Consider the following 19082-nt stretch of genomic DNA (forward strand, 5'->3'; position numbering starts at 1 on the left):
AGGAGTTGGGGACCCTCCACACGTTAGGCTATAACTTCAAAGCATGTGTCTGAGATCACCACCCTGTTCCCAGGCTGGTGTCCAGCATGATTGACAGGTCGGGCCTCCAGTTGATCTGGATGGTCCCGGGGGACTTCCAGTCTTGGAGTCTTGGATTGTGGGACGGTTGGTGGGGAGAGGGGAGTAGTATTCGGAGTATAAGGCCAATGGACATTCCAATTGCTGTTTTGTCCCAGGCAGGCAGAAATAGGTGTAAAGGAATTGCTTCCTAGATCTGGCAGGCCTCACCAATGTAGAGCTGCTGCGTTTCCCGAGCATTCAGAAACTCCATGGTCCATAGTTACCCGCGGTCCATCGTTACTTTTGAAAAGTATAATAACAATGAGGCTCATAGCTTCATTATCATATTGGATGTACCAACCAGCCTCATGGGAGTGGGTTGGTGACGCACTCATTTGCATACTTCCATTAAAACTAGAAGTGGGTTGGTTGATGGCAGGTTGATATCATGGAGAAGATTCTCCGGTCCCCAGACGTGTGTTTCTCGGCAACACGCCGTTCGCTGGCAGTGGCATTCTATATTTCTGTCATTTGTCAATGGGATTTCCCACCCCATGCCACCAGGAAACCCACGGGCGGAGGTGCGCTGCCAGCGGGATGATTGAATCCCAAGAGGCCGGAGAATTCTGGCCCGTGTTTATGATTATAACACAAACACCCCAAACATCCTCTCTCCCCCCCCACCCATTTTTGTGGTAAAAATCTTCCCTAAGAGTCAACCACATAATATGAAAGTGAAGTCACCACCAACACGTAGCACAGTGGCTAGCAGTGTTGCTTCACAGCTCCAGGGTCTCAGGTTCGATCCCGGCTTGGATCACTGTCTGTGCGGAGTCTGCACATTCTCCCCGTGCCTGCGTGGGTTTCCTCCGGGTGCTCAGGTTTCCTCCCACTAGTCCTGAAAGACGTGCTGTTAGGTAATTTGGACATTCTGAATTCTCCCTCCATGTACCCGGACAGATGCCGGAATGTGGCGACTAGGGGCTTTTCACAGTAACTTCATTGCAGTGTTAATGTAAGCCTACTTGTGACAATAAAGATTATTATTATGAACTGGAAATTCTCCTTCAAGTCACTCACCACCCTGACTTGGAATTATATCGCTGTTCCTTCACTGTCACTGGGTCAAAATCCTGGAACTCCCTCCCCAACAGCACTGTGGGTGTACCTACACCTCAGGGATTGCAGCTCAAGAAGGCAGCTCTCCACTACCTTCTCAAGGGCAACTAGGGATGATCAATAAATGCTGGCCTAGTCAGCGAAGCTCACATCCTGTGACAGAATAAATAAAAAGCCTTATAGCTTTCTTCTGCTGAATGACATTCATGAACCTGTTGGATTTTTTTTCACAAAATCACAGCTTTTATGGATATTTCCTATTTTTAGTCCAATAATCCAACTGGAACCTAACCAGTGATTTGTATAGATTTAGCATAGCTGCATTTCCTTTGCACTTCATGGCCGGAATGTTTTGGCTGTTCACGCTGGTGGGAAGGTGGGGTAGTCGAGGGTTGGGGTGTTGTTGGGAAGGCCTGGGGTAGTCGGGGAGTCAAAAGGGTAGCTGAGGGGTGGGGGTAGTTGGGGGGGGGGGGGCTTAGGGTAGTCGAGAGGTCAGGAGTGTTGTTGGGGGTCAGCAAGGTAGTTGTGGGATTGGGGGTTTGTCGAGGGGTGGGGTATAGTCAGGGTTAGTCAGGCGGTTGGGAGGTAGTCGGGGGTTTTGGGGGATTGGGAGATTAGTTGAGGGTGTGGGAGGGTAGTTGGGGGTTTGGGATTAGTCGGGTGTTCAGTTGAGTAGTCAGGTGATGGGAAGCCTTTGGGGTGTCCGGTGAGTATGGACATTCCAATAGTACAGGGGTCAGTACTATAGTTACCTAGGAGTTAGAAATTGTTTCCAAGCTTCTAACCTTTCTAGGGAACTATTTTGCTAAGAGAGCCGGAACCACTCAAAGTCTCTGCTTGATAGTTCCCGATGCAGGAAAATTGCCCATCTGAAGTTTTCACTACCAGGCTATTCCCATGCAGTCCTTGTGTGGGGAACTCCAGGAGCATTTTTTGGGGTACTTTAGGGGTACATGAACTCAGAGCTATAACATTAATTGTCACTTCATTAAAGGTGTAATCTGCAGCACGCAATAAAACTGATTAAATAAAAAAGAAAATACTGGATTAGCTCAGCAAGCATTCATGATGAGAGAAACAGATAATGTTTCGAGTCCATATGACCCTTATACAAATTTCCAGCATCCATGGTATTTTGCTTTCATAAGACTGGTTAAATGTCTGCTGAACCATGCTGCTTAAAATACCAATGCACTGATGCCAGAAATACTTTCCAAGGCAAAAGGACTCTTTATTTAATTTTATTTCTACTCAGGGATAACGAAGATGATGACCAACCCTGCTGCTTTTTTCAGGATGAAGCTGGAAGAACAGCCTATGATTTCTGCGCTGTTGCCTGTTGCTCCAGGGGTACGTATTTTTCACGGCATTGTAAAGTGTGCGGAACTGTTCCTGAATGAGAAAAACACAGACTGGACCAATCATATTCAATGTTGTACATTAAAAGAGATAAAAGATAATAAAAATATTAATCATGCCAATAGTTGAAGCCAACAGGCCATGAACAGTGGAAGGGAGGTGGAGGAAGAACTACGCGGACAAATTAAGGAATTGAATAAAAACATAGAATAACAATCATTGAAGATTTCAACTACCGTGTTATTAATTGGACAAAAGAGACAGGAAAGGGGGATAAGGACATAGAGATCTTACAATGTGTACAGGACTTCTTTCTAATCTAATATGTAAAAAAAACACAACCAAGGGAAATTCTAATAATAATAAAAATAATCTTTATTATTGTCTCAAGTAGGCTTACATTAACACTGCAATGAGGTTACTGTGAAAATCCCCTAGTGGCCACAATCCGGCGCCTGTTCGGGTACACTGAGGGAGAATTCAGCATGTCCAATTCACCTAACAAGCACGTCTTTCGGGACGTGTGGGAGGAAACCGGAGCACCCAGAGGAAATCTATAGGATTCAGTAATGAGAAATGAGCCAGAGCAGATAAGAGAAGTAAAAGTATAGGACCCTCTGGCCAGGATTTTCCAAACTATGGGTCGTGTACCCACAAAGGGGGTGAAAGGCAAGATTTTAGGGTCAGGAGCTGAAAAGCAGCAAATGGTGCTCGGACTGATTTCTGAAAGATCTGAGGTGCCTTTTAAATGCTCGCATTTTGTTCTATTGATGGATGTGGCCTAATGGACAGCTCTCTGAGGACCGTTTGCTGCTTCAACGCAAACCTGTGACAAAGTTGCTGTTCATTTCTCTTTTTTAGGAAAAATCCTGCCTTTTCATCCACTCCCCAAACGCTCAACTCCTTTTTGCCCATCTTCTCGAAAAGCTGAAGGCCCCCACCCAGGCCCATCCTCTCAACTACTGAAGCCTCACCCTCTCAGCAACAAATAACTTTCCCACCCTCAGTAACTGAATCATCCCCGCCACAGCAGCTGGACGTTTCCCCTGCCCTCACCTCCCCCAGCGGCTGAAGCTCCCCCTCCCTGAGGGGCTGACACTTTCTCCCTCCCAGTCCCCACCCTCCAGGAATTGGTCTTTCTCCACACAGCACCAACAACTGAGGAAAGAGTTGGAAACAATTGAGGGTTAGGAAAAGAGGAATACACAAACTGCATAGAAAGCAGAAGAGCTCATGAAAAAGAGAATACAAAGAGATTAGGGGAGAAATAAAAACAACCAATTAGGATGACAAAGAGGAATTATAACATTGTTATCAAGGAACATGAAACAAAATAACAAAGTGTTTCACAGGCAGCTCAGGAGAAAAGAAGCCTGTGGTGGGAATAGGACCATGAAGAGATGGACAGGATAATACCACAGGTATTATTAAATAATTATTTTGCTCGATATTAACCAGGGAGATGGAACAGGTAGCCCTGACATTGAACGATGAGCTGAGCTTTGAGATAAGTGCATTTAAAATAAGAAAGGGATGTATTAAATATGTTAAACACTCTCTAAGAGGATAACACCACTGGTCTGGATGAATTTTAAAGGAATCTAGGGAAGAGATAGCAGAGGCTTCACTCTACATATTTAATAATGCATTAGAAAAGGGTGCAGTGTCAGAAGACAGGAGGATAGCTCATGTAATTCCTTTATTTATGAAGGGGGACAGAATATGGCTTGGGAATTATAGGTCAGTCAGCTTAACATTGATGGCCGGAAAAATAAAATCCCTACTAAAGCAGAGAATATAACATCTAACAATCACTTATCTGTCAGCCACCATCAACTGGTGCATTCTCCATGGCAGTGCCTCTACCAATCAGTATCCACTTGTCAACCAATCAGTACTTCTCACGCAGTACAAATTGTTGTTTTTCACTTCTACTGGTATTCTTGTGAAGTGTCTTATGTGATTTCCATAGACCATAGAATCTGCAGTGCAGAAGGAGGCCATTCGGCCCATCGGGTCTGCACCGGCCCCTGGAAAGAGAACCCTACCTAAGCTGACACCTCCACCCTATCCCCTTAACCCAGTAACCCCACCCTTTTTGCACACTAAGGGCAATTTAGCATGGTCAATCCATCTAGCATGCACATCTTTGGACTGTGGGAGGCTACCGGAGCACCCGGAGGAAACTCACGCAGACACAGGGAGAACGTGCAGACTCTACACAGACAGTGTCCCAAGGCGGGAATCGAACCTGGGACCCTGGAGCTGTGAAGCAACAGTACTGACCACTGTGCTACTGTGCCGCCCATAAATCTTTTGTGATTTCTTTGCATAAGTCCTTGGATTTGAAGTATATAAAAATCTGAGCAAGGCCAGTATTTATTGGCCATCCCTAATTGATCTTCTTGAACTGCTGCAGCCCAGGTGGTGGAGGTACACCAGTGCTTTACACTGCCGCAATTTGATACAACTGAATGGCATGTTCCACCATTTGAGTGAACAGTTAACAGTCAGCTGCATTGCTGTGCATCTGGAGTCACATTTGGGTGCTCTTTCAGAGAGGCAGTGCAGGCTCGATGAGCAAATAGCTTCCTTCTGCACTGTAGATAATCTCTGATTCTATTCTATGTATACCAGGTCAAGGTGGCAGATTTCCTACACTGAAGGACGTTAATGAAGCAGATGGGCTTTTTTTAACAATCCTATAGTTACATGATCATTATTAACGAGGCCAACATTTTATTCCAGATTTATTAATTAAGCTCAAAATTCCCCTGCTGTCATGGTGGGATTTGAACTTGTGTCTCCGGAACATTAGTCTCGACCTCTGGATTATTCCTCCAATGTGCTACTGCCCCCATGCAGCATTGGAAATATTCTCCTAGGTGGAACATAGAATAGAAAATAGGAGAAGGAGGAGGTCATTCAGCCCCTCGAGCCTGCTCCACCATTCATTATGATCATGGCTGATCATCCAACTCAATAGTCTAATCCCACCTTCTCCCCCAAATACCTCTGAGTTTAGCTTCACTTTATAATCTCCCAGCAGTTAACCATAACCATCAGTTTTATCACTCTATTATTTCTGAAGTATTGGTTGCCTGGTGTATAGTAACCTTTCTTGTTACCAGACTCAATACAATAATAATCTTTATTGTCACAAGTGGTGAAAGAGGCTCATATGAAGAGACGTTTTGGGAGCTAGCTACAGCCAAGCAGCTGCTGCACAATTTTTAATAATAAATATCTTTCCTATTCTCTGGCCTGCTCTCCCATTTTTCTAACCTCTTCCCAGGCTTCCACCCTTCTTTAACAGGAATAACAAATGAAAATTGCTTATTGTCACAAGTAGGCTTCAAATGAAGTTACTGTGAAAAGCCCCTAGTCGCCACATTCCGGCGCCTGTTCGGGGAGGCTGGAACGGGAATTGAACCGTGCTGCTGGCCTGCCTTAGTCTGCTTTCAAAGCCAGCTATTTAGCCCAGTGTGCTAAACCAGCCCCTAACAAGCCCAATAACACATTACATTAACACTGCGATGAGGTTACTGTGAAAAGCCCCTGGTCCCCACATTCCGGCGCCTGTCTGGGTACACAGAGGGAGAATTCAGAATGTCTAAATTACCTAACAACACGTCTTTCGGGACTTGTGGGAGGAAAATGGAGCACCCGGAGGAAACCCACGCAGACACGGGGAGAACGTGCAGACTCCACACACGCAGTGACCCAAGCTGGGAATCAAACCTGGAACTCTGGAGCTGTGAAGCAATAGTGCTACCCACTGTGTTACCGTGCTGCCCCTCTCCACGTCCACTCTATCTAGGCCTCTCAGTATCCTGTGATCAATAAGATCTCCCCCTCATCCTTCTAAACTCCAACGACCCAGAGTCCTCAACCACTCCCCATATGACAAGCTCTTCATTCCAGGGATCATTTTTGTGAAACTCCTCTGGACACTTCATTTCACCTCCAATGCTTCGGCAGTAAACTGGTAAAGTGGATTACTTACCAGTTGTAGAATCCATTCCATTTAAGTTCCGGTGAAATCTGGAAGGAACATTGGGCTGCTTCCATAACAGTTGGATGATCTGCTCGTCCCCATTCCCAGGCAAACAATGAAAGTGAACACTAACCCTGAGGTATCTTCCCAAGAATCATGTTACTATTGCACTTCACCCCTGGAAGTTTCAAGATGAACAACACTACTTTAGCAGGTGATGCCACTGATGATTTGTCCTTGATTTTGTCCCAGTTCTAGCAGCAAGTTCACGTATCATTCATTTGGACACTTCTTCCTCTTGGTGATCACTATTTTCTGGATCATGCATCATTCTCCTTTGGTGTAAGCATCGTTTGCATTTCTCCCACATTTGTAGCATTTACAGCTGGGCGGTGCTCCCTGCTATGTGCCACAATTGTCCAACTTATTATCATCCCTGCCTGTGCGTGGGAATGAAAACTTTTTTCTGCCTGTCTGTTTGATTTGACCTACAGGTGCTATGGCCTGTTGTGGTCTCAGTAAATGAACTTGCTTTGATGGTGAGATGACCATCAAACTTTCCCATTACTGTGTCAGGCTTTTAAATGATGTGGAGATGCCGGCGTTGGACGGGTTGGCACAGTAAGAAGTCTTACAACAATGGGTTAAAGTCCAACACGTTTGTTTCGAACCACAAAGCTAGTGATTTGAAACAAACCTGTTGGGCATTAACCCTGTGTTGTAAGACTTCTTACGGGAGGCTATTAAATGGCATTTTCTGTCAGGGTGAATGGAAAGATGCTCTCTTTTATTAATCATGCAACAAATCAAAGTGTTTACTTGTCTAATTTCCACTGTCCGCTAATCCTGACGTGATGGCGTTCCCTATGCTTTTTTCAACTTGGCTATTTTTCAGACATGAGAAAATAAACAACTGTAAGAGCAACTGCAATAGTAAATTCCATCATACTTAGTTTTGTTTGACACTTAAATCCTGTGTTTAATTAGGATACCACTTGCAACTCGTGAACCTTTGACTTTCTTGTTGGATGATCCACTGGCTATTGCATTGTTCCTGAATTTCGTGCTCAATGGTGCTGTGTTGGGTGTTCTGGATCACAAACAGGTCACCAACACTTGAAGTGATGCAACTCTATTTTATTATAAGGTTAACTACATTGACATACGTGAACTGTGGGTAAATGCAATACCAGCTTTAACTGTTGACCCTTGCCTAGTCCTAACCAGGTGATGCACTCAACACATGGTGAATGTCTGTGTTGCAGACTGTGAACTCTGTGCTCTGAGCTGGCTGCTACTAGAAAAATGAGCGGGAACTCTCCTGTCCCCTGTCTTTATAGTGCGCGTGCTCTCACTGGTGATTGGCTGCGGTGTTGTGTATGCTGATTGGTCCCACTGCATGTCCATCAGTGTGTGTGTGTGTGTGTCTGCACCAGAATATACTAGTGTATATTATGACATCCCCCCTTTTATATAAAGAACATGTGCCTGCGTGACAATAAATATTGTGTAGTGAATGTACCTGACTATGTGTGTGCGTTTTATTGACATGACTATGTCCATGAGACTAATCCATTTACACGGGAAGGTGCCTGGTGCAGAGAAATAGGGTGTCCCACCAACAACGAAATTAACATTACATACAAACTACTGGAACGATGAAACAGGATAACAGAACAGATCAAATAGTCCAACATTGTAAAACTCATAAGTCAAGTCTCTGAGGTGGGCGACGAATTCTGGTTGACCGCCTCAAGGGTGGGTCAGGAGCCACCGGCTGAGGAACGGCTGGGCCATGGCAGAGTGAGGAGGAAGCAGAGTATTCGGAATCTCCACATAGTCCAGGTTGGGGACAACAGGAGGGCGTGGCACCGGTGGAGGATCACGTGGCGAGCGTGGAATGAGATGAAGGGCATGCCGATTGCGACGGCGAATGGAACCATCTGGCAGACGAACCAGGAACGAGCGGGGAGCCACCTGACGAAGAACCACAGCAGTTGCAGACCAGCCACCATCCGGAAGATGGATGCGGACGATGTCATCCGGCGCCAGAGCAGGGAGATCAGTCGCCCGAGCGTCATGCGCCGCCTTGTGTTGTGCACGAGACTGTTGCATCCGCTGAAGGACTGGAACGTGGTCGAGGTCTGGGACGTGAATGGACGGCACCGTGGTCTTGAGGGTGCGACCCATGAGCAGCTGGGTTGGTGACAGGCCCGTGGAGAGTGGGGCCGAACGATAGGCCAGCAAGGTGAGGTAGAAGTCGGATCCTGCATCGGCAGCCTTGCAGAGGAAACGTTTGATGATGTGGACGCCCTTTTCCGCTTTGCCATTGGATTGGGGGTGCAGGGGACTGGATTTCACATGCACAAAGTTGTACCTGCTGTACCACATCACAGTGAGTGGGATGCTGTGACGAGCAAAGGTCTCCTTGCCGGCACGGATGACCGCCGATGATGTGATCTCGTGCAGGCGTAAGACCTCCGTGTACTTCGAAAAATAGTCTACAATCAGAACATAGTCCCTGCCGAGCGCATGGAACAGGTCAATGGCTACCTTAGACCAAGGGGACGTGACCAACTCATGGGGCTGTAGGGCCTCACGTGGTTGGGCCGGCTGGAACCGCTGACAGGTGGGGCAGTTGAGCACTGTGTTGGCGATGTCCTCATTGATGCCGGGCCAGTACACAGCCTCTCGGGCCCTCCGTCGGCGGCACTTCTCCACGCCAAGATGGCCCTCGTGTAACTGTTCCAAAACGAGCTAGCGCATGCTGTGCGGGATCACGATGCAGCCCAGCTTCAGGAGGACACCATCGACTACTGCCAGATCGTCTCTGATATTGTAGAACTGCGGGCATTGGCCCTTGAGCCACCCGTCCATCATGTGGCGCATGACACACTGTAGTAGGGGGTCAATCGCAGTCTCGCGGCGAATGTGGATAAGGCGTTCATCCGTGGCCGGCAGATTGGAGGCCGTGAAGGCCACATGGGCGTCAACCTGGCAGACGAACCCCTCTGTGTCACATGGGGTGTTGACTGCCCTGGACAGGGCGTCGGCTATGATCAGGTCCTTGCCCGGGGTGTATAGGAGCTGGAAATCGCACCGCCGGAGTTTAAGCAGAATGCGCTGGAGGCGAAGGGTCATATCATTCAGGACTTTTTGTATAATGTTGACCAGCGGGCGATGGTCAGTCTCGACAGTGAATTGGGGAGGCCGTACACGTAATCATGAAGTTTGTATCCCCTAGTCAACAGGCCCAGGCACTCCTTTTTGATCTGTGCGTAGCGCTGTTCCGTGGGGGTCATGGCATGTGACGCATATGCAACGGGGACCCATGATGAGGCATCATCGGGTTGCAGGAGCACCGCCCCAATGCCGGATTGGCTGGCATCTGTCAAAATTTTTGTTTCCTTCATGGGATCAAAAAATGCCAATACCGGGGCCGTGGTAAGCTTGGTCTTAAGCTCCTCCCATTCGCGCTCGTGGGCGGGAAGCCATTGGAAGTCTGTCGTCTTCCTGACCAGGTTACGGAGAGCTGTGGTATGGGAGGCGAGATTGGGGATGAACTTCCCCAGGAAGTTTACCATACCCAAAAATCGGAGGACCGCCTTCTTATCCGCTGGCTTCTGCATGGCCGTGATGGCTGCCACCTTGTCCGCATCCGGCCGCACACCCAACCGGGAGATGTGGTCCCCTAGGAACTTGAGTTCCGTCTGGCTGAAGGAACATTTGGCTCTGTTGAGGCGAAGGCCTTGATCCCGTATTCATTTGAAAACACGCTGGAGTCGACTGATATGCTCCTGCGGGGTGGTGGACCAAATGATGATGTTGTCAACATAGACGCGCACACCCTCAATGCCCTCCATCATTTGCTCCATGATCCGGTGGAATACTTCTGATGCCGATATAATCCCAAACGGCATCCTGTTGTAGCAGTATCTGCCAAATGGGGTATTAAAGGTACATAGCTTTCTGCTGGACCTGTCTAGTTGAATTTGCCAGAACCCTTTCGAGGCGTCAAGTTTGGTGACGATGTTGGCCCGAGCCATCTCGCACGTGATCTCCTCGCACTTGGGGATAGGGTAATGCTCCCTCATTATGTTGCAATTCAGATCCTTTGGGTCAATGCAGATCCGGAGTTCGCCGGAAGGCTTCTTTACGCACACCATGGAACTGACCCAGTCGGTTGGTTACGTCACTCTGGAGAGCACTCCTTGGTCCTGGAGGTCCTGTAGCTGCTGCTTGAGGCGGTCCTTGAGGGGTACTGGGACTCTGCGAGGTGCATGAACCACAGGCTCGTTTGAGCAGGATTTTGTAAGTGTATGGAAGCGTGCCCATGCCTTCGAAAACGTTGCGTTGCTGGTCGATGATGGCATTGAGTTGCACCCTGAACTCCGCATCCTGGAAGGCAGACGTGTCCTCTGGAGAGAGAGAGTGTACTCGTTGAACGAGGTTTAGGAGTTTGCACGCCTGTGCACCTAGCAGAGAGTCCTTCGAGGAACCCACGATCTCAAAGGGAAGCATGGCTTTTCGCGAGTTGTGCATCACTTCGAGTTGGCATGAACCGGTAGCAGGAATGACGTTGCCATTGTAGTCCACTAGTTGGCAGGTCGACGGAAGACTGATTGGTTTAACCCCAAGGGTCTGAAAGGCTGACCACGCTAGGAGATTAGCGGAAGCACTTGTGTCCAGGCAGAATCGTATCTGGGATCGGTTGACCGTCAGGGTGGCACACCACACGTCGTCTGAATCAATGCTGTGCACCGACAGCGGCTGGTGGTTTTGATTCGGGGACAGCCTGTTCTTTGTTATAACAGCGACTCGAAAAGGCTCCCTCGGGTCCTCGGTGTCACTGGTCTGTGGGAAGTTGGAATCAGACTCGGTTTGGGCATAGGTAACTGCTTGTTGCAGGGTTCTTCAGAGGTTTATTTCATTTCCTGGTTCAATTTGAGGCATTGTGCTGTCATTCCAGGTGAAGGAAGGTTGTTTTACAGCTTTAAAAGATTTTTTTTTTGATTTGGGATGTTTCCCCTTTAAATGGGCGTGGTCCGGGGCCTCTGACGTCATGACGCGCGTGACGTAGCACGTAGGAGGCGTTTGCACATGCTCAGATCGCAGTTCCTTTACTGATGGCCGTTTTCGGGATTGCGCAAGCGTGGCGTCGCGCAACTGCGCAAGTGCAGTCCCTTTAGAAAGCTGGCTGCCGACCAAAATCGTTCTCTGCTCTGGGATTTCGGCCTCAAGGTGAGTACTGGCGCTTCTCTTACCTTTCCTTGCTGGTTGGAGTATGTTTTCCTCACAGTATTTACCGAATTTGTCCAGGACTGCCTGGAAGACGCTCCTGTTTTGCCCCTTGGAGAACTTGCATTTTTAAAAGATTTCTTCTGCTCTGGCACCGGCAATGGTGAGGAGAAGCTCTGTTTTTTCAGGATCGGCCAGGTCTTCTAGTTCGGCAGCCAGCAGGAAGATTTCAAACTTTTGCCAGAATGCCCGCCAGTTTTCGCGGAGATCGCCGTGGCACTGGAGCTGCTGTGGAATCCGGATCTTGAACATCTTGCCTGGGTATCGTTTCTGATTGTCACTGTACACTGAGGTATGGCTATCTGGACTGATCCAGTTCACTCCTGGTATCATGATGTGTTGGGCGTTCTGGATCACAAACAGGTCACCAACACTGGAAGTGGTGCAACTCGATTTTATTATAAGGTTAACTATATTAACATACTTGAACTGTGGGTAAATGCAATACCAGCTTTAACTGTTGACCCTTGCCTAGTCCTAACCAGGTGATGCACTCAGCACATGGTGTATGCCTGTGTTGCAGACTGTGAGCTCTGTGCTCCGAGCTGGCTGCTACTAGAATGAGCGGGAACTCTCCTGTCCCCTGCCTTTATAGTGCGTGTGCTCTCACTGGTGATTGGCTGCGGTGTTGTGTATGCTGATTGGTCCCACTGCATGTCCATCAGTGTGTGTGTCTGCACCATAATATACTGGTGTATATTATGACAGATGGGAACACTTCAGTATTTCTTTTCATTTACAGTGGACATGCTTGACCTGCTGGTAATATATATGAGTTTCAGACAGATTAATTATAGTTGGGAGATCAACAGGAAAAGTTTGACTTTACGAGCTCGAAACAGATTGATCCATTACTGCAATCATCTTCCTAAGACTTTCACCAGTTCAAACCAGTCCAGCTGCACTTTGTGATAGTTTGTTCCCTCCACACACCGCCTTTTGAAACACTTGCGTAACTGTGAGAAAGAACCGTGATATGCTAAGTGCTACTGACTGCAATATTCAGCTCCGTCATTGTAGTTTTGATGCTACTGGTGCTGAGTTAATGGCGAAATGTCATCTGTGCCACTTGGGCCCTCTCCCTGATGCCCATGCCAAACAAAATGTTGGTGAGAGTGTTAACGCAGGCGTTATGTGTGTGTGTTTGGAAGTAGACAGGGGAGACAGATCATGGTGTCAGGCAACATAGAAACAGAGAAAATAGAAGCAGGAGTAGACCATTCAGCCCTTCAAGCCTACTCCACCATTCATTATGATCATGGCTGATCATCAAGTTTAATACCCTGATCCCGCCTTCCCCCCATATCCCTTGATCCATTTAGCCCCAAGGGCTATATCTAATTCCTTCTTGAAATTACACAATGTTTTGGCCTCGACTACTTTCTGTGGTAGCGAATTCCACAGATTCACCACTCTCTGGGTGAAGAAATTTCTCCTCACCTCAGTCCTAAAAGGTTTACCCTCAAACTATGACCCCTAGTTCTGGACTCCCCCATCATCAGGAACAATCTGAATCTATCCTGTCTAATCCTGTTGCAATTTTGTAAGTTTCTATGAGATCCCCTCTTACTCTTCTAAACTCCAGTGAATATAATCCTAACCGATTTAGTCTCTCTTCATATGACAGCCCCACCATCCCAGGAATCAGCCTTGTAAACCTTCGCTGCACTCCCTCCATAGCAAGAACATCCTTCCTCAGATAAGGACACCAAAACTGCACACAATACTCCAAGCGTGACCTCACCAATGCCCTATACAATTGCAGTAAAGCATCTCTATTCCTATTCTCAAATCCTCTCGCTATGAAGGCCAACATACCATTTGCCTTCTTCACTACCTGCTGCACCTGCGTGCTTACTTTCAGTGACTGATGCACGAGGACACCAAGATCTTGCTGAGTATCCACCTCTCTCAATTTACACCACATTAATACCCCTCAAAGACTCCAATTATAATTGTCCAACTCATTGGCCATTCACTGGAGCTGGGATTCTCCAGTCCCACTGGCATTGCACCCCTGGCCCTGGGTTTCCCGACAATGTGGGATAGCTTCAATAGGAATTCCCATTGACAGCGGCAGGAGCAGAGAATTCCGCCACCAGGGATCTGTGTGGCACACCCCACCGCCGAGAAACACGCGGCTGCGAGCCGGGAGAATCCTGCCCATAATGTTTAATTAGTATTTAGGACGGAGTGCATTAGTTATTGAAGATTGTATAAAGGAGTTAAAGGGGAAGGGTTTTAAGGGCAACACAGCAGAGTAAGGGTCAACTGGCTTGGGTGACCAATCGGGACTCAGTGTGGAATCACCCCATGGTGAGAGAGGCTCGTAGGAAGAGACATTTTGGGAGCTAGCTACAGCCACGCAGCTGCTGCACAATTTTTAATAATAAATATCTTTCGTATTCGCTGGCCTGCTCTCCTATTTTTCTAACCTCTTCCCAGGCTTCCACTCTTCTTTAACAAGAATAACAAGCCGCAATATCACAAATTATCTTGAACAAGTTTCAGCCTCTGCTGTTGCCAGAGTGGGCCTCCCATTTAAGAGGTGCAGTCTGCTTTAAGTAGTACATGCTAGCTTTAACTAGTTCTAGTCATCCACAAACTGAGGCAATATACGGCATGTTCAGTACTGAGTTTCACACTCTGACCACTATGAATATAAGGCAGCTCAGAGTTTGCATCCTACCTGCATCACTTTAAACAGGTGTCATGCTTTGCGATCACCATGCCTGACTTCAGAGGCTGTGCTATTTAGTCCCCATTGAATCATTTCCATTTCCCCAAAAAAATTATTCCGCTAATTTAATATGTTTCAGCTAAAGAAAGATGAATAATCTAATTATGTTAATTAAGTAATATAAATTATACAATAAACCTATGCTTAAAACTGAACTAGCCAAAAGTACAAATTAACTTAAAATTTACCGTGTGTTCCCTGCCATTGAATGTCCATTTGATCTGCTGCAGCTCCAGAAGAACAGTTTGCAGATGAAGAGCCTGAATGTGAAGATGTCATCACTCAAAATAATGCCAGCACTGAACACATGCCTAGAATACACTATGGAGATAAGACTAACATTGAAGAAAACCCTTGGCAAGCGTCCATCCAAGTGGGGAGAAAACACATATGTGGAGGATCTTTAATCCATCCATGTTGGATCCTAACAGCAGCACATTGTGTTTCTGATGGGTATGTGCTTCATTTTATTTAATAGAATGAAGGCACACATCAGTTCACTCAAAGCGCAGCATGGAAAGATTATCCAGATGTCTGTCTGTTAAAGGTGTCAAATAGTGATCATATTGTTTTCATGATCCCGCTTAACCAACACTGAACCATATATAAAGCCTAAGACCTGAAATTTCACTCTAACCCGGATATTTCTCCAGTCGTGCTATCGGGTGCGGATAGAAAATGATTAACAACCATCCTGTCAATGGAAACAATTGTTCCTTATTTCTCCCTTTTTATCATCAAGCTCCTCCTCATTCTCTTCCATGTCCTGCAGGGAATGTGGGTAGAAGCTAACTAGGATCAAGGAAATAGGGAAGAGGGTAAGGGGTTGTGGAATTGCAGTGTTTCATTGGAATGGCGACAGTGTAGGTCTTCCCTAACCCGCAGCAAGAACATCGTAGCTCCCCATGAGTTCCATCACCCACTCCACTTAAGGCAGGAGGCCTTTAAAAGTGGGGACACTTTCTCTGGTCATTTGCCTTTGGCAGGCGCTCTGTGTCATTTTATCCAGCAAGAGGATTGAATATATGGAAGGTTGGTTAGTTGTTGAGGAGTGCGAGCCAAGTTACATTGGAGAGGTGAAATAAGAAACTCAGTCTGCCAAAGAAGAGTCTTCCACTTTTAAAATTCAAATGCAAACTGCATGGATAAACGTTAACATTTGAATGTGCCCATCTTTGCGTGCAGTAAAGGGTGCAGAGTTCACTTCCATGTGCTGAGACCTGCTATTAGGCCTCAGACCTAATTTTAATGCAGCCAACCTGGCAAAGGACACTAAGACTGAGCTGCAGTAACTCCACAGTGACCCTTTGGTAAGTGAATCCAGGACTTTGAGAGATAGAAGAACAGGGTATTTAGAAATAGGAACTTGGTGGGAGGGGAATGATTTGACACAGGTTCAGAGGAACCAGTGGCAATCATTTCAGGTGTTGGAGAGGAGTGGTTGAGGACTGATACTGAGTCTGGCTCCTCAAATGGGTAAATCATTTCCAAAGACATACCACCTTTGTTGTAGATGACCCCAGGACTTTTGGGGGGGAATTCCACTGGCAGACTTCAAGCGAACTAATTTTTGAAATGGAAGACTCAAGCAGACTGTAGGTTCACTTTTTGTACATACAAATGCCCAAGGCCTGATCGAAGCCTGTGATACTATTTTTTTTCCTTTGCGAATATGGATGTTGGCACAAGTCCAGGAGGAAATGTTCACATGATTTCTGCCCACTATATTGAAGGCTCAGTAGACCAGTTAACACCCTCAAAATAGGTGCCCCTTATGTGGCTGAATTTATAGACCATGACATCCTTGTTCTGCTGTATCTGGAGGCACAAGAGCCAGCAGTCAGTGGCACCAGAAGGTGTGTTGGGAAGCATACATTTGTTCATACAAGACATTGGTCTAGTGTAAATGTTCATTTGCTCAGTCCGTATGGAGATAACATGTCACTGGACATTGTGCAGCATACCTTCATTGCAAGTGTGGGACTAATTTGCGGGCTCCACCATAGGGTCAGCAGGAGCACACTTTGCCATTCGGTATGGACAAGCGAATGATACCCTGCCTGGGTCGGATAGAAACTTGTACAAAAACAAAAATCAATATCTTCTGAGTTTGCCTGGAGCAGCAAATGATGGATAATGTACAGCAGTGTGCCTCTGACACCATTGCAAAATAAATTTACTCCCGTGTAGTAACACCTTCACAGCCAACAGCAGGTAAGTCCCAAGCCAATGAGGGGTCAAATTTCGAACAGGGTTCTACTGTGAATGGTGCCAGGAGTTTGTCACAGCCAATTTCTTTGACAAGCAATTAAATTTTGCCTTATCCACATCAGAAGCCCTCAACAGAACATTGTCTTACCCACAGGTCAATAAGCTAGATGATCAGGGCTGGCCACAAGATTGCCTGTCGGGTTCCTGGTTAAACTTCTGACAACTGGATCTCTTGGTCTGAAAGTTATAGGCTGCCAATGTGCACCAGTGGGGGAACAACTATTGAATGTGCAACATTGAATGTTGCTCGGTAATTATGCAGAAGGAGTGTAGCAAAGTTCAGGCCATGGCATTCATCAGCTATACATTTTTTTAATGTATATATATTTGCAAATGATTGGTACCTTACTGAGGTTGCCTTCAAAGAGAAATTGATTGATGAATACATTACCTTCCTATTATGTATTGGAATAATCTACAAGTGTTGGTAGAGAATGTGAAATAGTGCATTTTAATTTCACTAGAAGAAAGATCATGTTCAACACACTTATCTTAACACCCAAATTCTCCATTCACATTTGTTATAGGATGTAAAATCTACCAGTATATTTGCTCCCTGTGGTTTGGCACATTGCTTTACATTTGAGCTATTTGCCGGTTTCCGTATTAGGTTAGCTGTCAGCGCAAGGCGGGCACCAAGAGCTTTTACGGGTCACTCAAAAGTTACGACAATGCAGAATTGTACAGTTAGCTTCAGAATATTAAAGTCCATCTTTGCAGTCACTCAATCCTACCTTTGGGTTTTTGGGTGTGGAAAGAAACTCCCAACACCAGATGCTGCCATTGCGTTTTATCCATTTTGCTACTTTTGTATCACAATTTTTAGGCATTGGTTTGAAACAAAAGCAGAGAATATGGCCAATATTTTTCAGAAATTACCAGCTGATGCATTTGATTATATTTTCTTCGACTCCCTAGTGATGTTGAACACATTCTTCCCTTGATAATTTAGTATCAATTGGTAAATGTAACTGCAGCAAACATGATAGAATTAAAGCTACGTTTATCCAACTAAATATTACGGTTTATAATAATAATAATCTTTATTGTCACAAGTACGCTTACATTTACACTGTAATGAAGTTTCTGTGAAAAAACCCTAGTCACCACATTCCGGTGCCTGTTTGGGTACACTGAGGGAGAACTCCGAATATCCAATTCGCCTAACAGCACGTCTTTGGAGACTTGTGGGAGGAAATCGGAGCACCCGGAGGAAACTCACGCAGACACAGGGAGAACATGCAGACTCCACACAGACAGTGACCCAAGCCGGGAATCGAACCTGGGACCCTGGAGCTGTGAAGCAACAGTGCAACCCACTGTGCTATTTTGCATATTTCCATGTAATGATGCAGAGAAGTGTTTATATTAGAAGATGAACTGCCATTTTCCAGAATTAATGTGCTACTTTTAAAAATATTTCAGAATCGATTTTGAAAGTTGAACTTGTCAGGACCTATGTTCACAGGAGACGAGGGGTAACCTTTGATGTTGAAAAGATTGTTGTCCATGGATCCTATAAAGAAACCAGTGATGCCATACATAATGATATTGGTAAGTATCATGTTGCTTATTGGGGAAAATAACCTTTATTTCTGTCTGAATAACCATTTCTGTTAACCTCGGATACTAAGTGCATTCTTTATTTCTTCCAGCTTTGCTAAAACTGAAAGGCAGCTGTGCCGAAGAAGGCGATCGTATTAGAATAATAAACCTTGCAGAAGATGACTTTCCTCATGGTACTAATTGTAAAATAACTGGATGGGGCAAGAATGAATTCGGTATTTCTTTTCTTTGGTCTCTTAGCAAGAACTGTCAAGCTTTTCATATTTTGTTGCCTCGTGTCAAGTATTGCACTGTTCCGGGATGATTGTATTTCCTTTTTGCATTCAGTATCTACATTTAGCACTAATCATTATGTAAATTAGAGTCAGGCGTGATAATTTGGGCGATTTGCTCGAGCTGAGGCCCAAGTGGAGTTTTCTAGATTTGGTCATTTTTTAAAAATCCCAATAGCAGAATGCGATTTAGTTCTGACTCCTCTTTCCCACTTCTTGTTGAACATAAAGATATGGCTGGATTTAGAGCTGCTAACAGGGGTCCATAAATTTGGGGGGGGTGGGGGGGAGTTGAACCCGCTTGAGTGGACACAGGTTCGAAGGCCAATGCTGCCATTGCAATTAAGGAATCGGACTACTGGCAGCTCAGTAGCCTCGCAGCCTCACCGGGAGAGTGTCC

The 19082-nt window shown here is 46.1% G+C and overlaps 1 long non-coding RNA gene across 1 annotated transcript; it reads right to left on the bottom strand.

Moving 5' to 3' along the window:
• Nucleotides 1-2386: 2386 nt before the first annotated feature.
• LOC140392451 (uncharacterized) lies at nt 2387-14829 on the bottom strand. Its single transcript, XR_011935364.1, has 2 exons — nt 14762-14829; nt 2387-2571 (listed from the first exon to the last, which is right to left on the bottom strand). It is a non-coding gene; the product is annotated as an uncharacterized lncRNA (long non-coding RNA).
• Between the last annotated feature and the right edge of the window lie 4253 nt (nt 14830-19082).

The sequence above is a fragment of the Scyliorhinus torazame genome, chromosome 16 (assembly GCF_047496885.1).
Source record: "Scyliorhinus torazame isolate Kashiwa2021f chromosome 16, sScyTor2.1, whole genome shotgun sequence".
Classification (NCBI taxonomy): domain Eukaryota; kingdom Metazoa; phylum Chordata; class Chondrichthyes; order Carcharhiniformes; family Scyliorhinidae; genus Scyliorhinus; species Scyliorhinus torazame.